The sequence below is a fragment of the Macrobrachium nipponense genome, chromosome 14, assembly GCF_015104395.2.
Source record: "Macrobrachium nipponense isolate FS-2020 chromosome 14, ASM1510439v2, whole genome shotgun sequence".
Lineage (NCBI taxonomy): Eukaryota > Metazoa > Arthropoda > Malacostraca > Decapoda > Palaemonidae > Macrobrachium > Macrobrachium nipponense.
Window position 1 is genome coordinate 80,674,293 of NC_087207.1, and position 2,206 is coordinate 80,676,498.

A 2,206-nucleotide genomic window follows, 5' to 3' on the forward strand; every position below is an offset into this window, starting at 1 on the left:
TATTTCATTCTGCACAGCCCCTTGTTGGAGTTTTAAAAGTTTCCTTTTCCACCCATCCTGGAATTAATAGACAACCTACAAAAATCGCGGTGGAACAAACATTGTATCTTTTACAAACGGACATCTTGTTACTGGAGTAGAAATAAAACAAACACAAGACTACTATAAACTGGCGTTTGCACAGTTAACAAAAGGATGTACAAAGGTTCATCTTATTTACCAGCTCTTGTATCTAGTGTACAAAGACTATCCCATGCCGACCTACCAGATTCGCCCTAAAGGTTGAGGTCAAAGAAACTTCATTCTCGAGTGATGAGAAAAAGCCGTAGCTACCGCGGATGTCCCACTCATGATTATTCAGGATGAGGTACAAACGTTAAGTCAAGAAGCGGCTACGGAGGTTGGTATAAAATAGGAGTATTTAGCCATTATTATTAACAGAAAGGTGAAGACATTAGCTACTTACCTCCAGCACCAAGTTCCAGAAATGGATTTGTCCTACCTTTAGAATATACAGTTACTTCTTAAAGAGAGAAGTTTCTTTTATTTGACTCAGGTGTGGAAGAAAAAGAAAGAATTCTAATTCTTGGGACAAAGAGTATAATTCATTTAATGGCTCGATACCAGTACTGGTTATTGATGAGACTTTTGAAGTGTGTCTGGGTATTTTTTATCAGCTTTTCACAGTTCATGTAATAGTGCAAGATACTATTTTGCCTGTCTATATGGATTATTGCCAAACAAGTCTTGGGTTTTGGGAAAGTTTAAGAAACAACACCGAAGAGTATGATATGCAACCAGTTTCTGTACTGACATACTTTGAGCTTGCCTCAGTTCAAGCTTTCAAGGAGCTTTTCCCAAATACCATCGTTATCGGGCGCTTCTTTCATCTTGGGCAATCACTGGGGAGACGATTTCAACAATTAGGACTTTACAACAGCTACGTAACCAACAAAAATGTATGAACAAGCATGAAATGCATTTTAGCTCTAGCATTTTTACTTGTAAATGATGTATCTGATTCATTTGACCAACTAACATAAAACTTTACACCAGAGCTGCAACTAGTTTGTAACTATTTTGAAGATTTACATTGACAAGCACGCCCAGCAAAGCAGAAGGCAACCCTCCTTTCCGCCCGCCATGTGGAATATGTCCGACAGGCTATATGAAGGTTTACCAAGTACGAATACCTTGGTAGAAGCCTGGCACTTGGCTTTCCAAAATTCGCTTCAATGTGCCCTTTCCTACATCTGGAAATTTATAACAACCCTCTCCAAAGAGAAAGGACTCCAGGAGGTCATTTTTGCACAAACTTAGTCCTGTTCAAGGCGTTTGTATAAAAAGGCTTGCTATAAACGAGTTGACGAGGCATTGAAGCATTTATTGCAACAGAAAAACAATATGCCACTTTTGGAGTTATCCGAGGCTGTTCTTACAACATCGGGATGCGCAGTTACACTTTAAGAATTTTATCCAGCTTTTATATTTTCAAATAAATTGGAACTCATTTTTATTTTTCTATTTCACACTTTTTTTTATGTTTGAACTAAATAGAATTGTACTTTTTTAGAAGTAATATATTTCTGGCTTCTACTTTGATATTAATTTGAAATCGTTTTTTATGTTATTTTTCACCTTTTTTATTTTTCTTATATTTGAACTAAATAAAATTGTATTCATTTTGAAATATTTTTTTTGTGATTTCTTTACGTTTGTTTTTTACAATTGTCGCTTTACAATAATCGCCCTAAAGTTATATCGCTTAAATAGGCAATTGCTAAAAAAAATAGCACTCAAATAAAAATCGCTCAAGCAAAAAGCACTCTAGAGAATTGCCAGCCTCATTATATTACACTCTCAGGAGCCTTGGTGTTCGCAAATACTAACACATTAAGTTGTTCTAGAGGGTTCCATGAGTACCCTGTTTGGCGCACGAACAGACACACATGTTTGTGCTTTTCTGATGTCAAGATCACATGACTCTTGAACAGCTGCTAGGTCAACTAGCACACTCGCACTCTCGCCTATGAGGCATGAAAATCTTTGCCTTCACTGGTGGTGTCATCCTTCCACCCAAAATATTTGCTGATATCTTCAAGCTTTTCCACAACAGCCAGGACTGTTTGTTGAACATTTGTAATCGGTTTGCAACAAAGTTCTTTTACCGTATATTTTTATTTTTATCGTTTTCAGTATGGAAGTT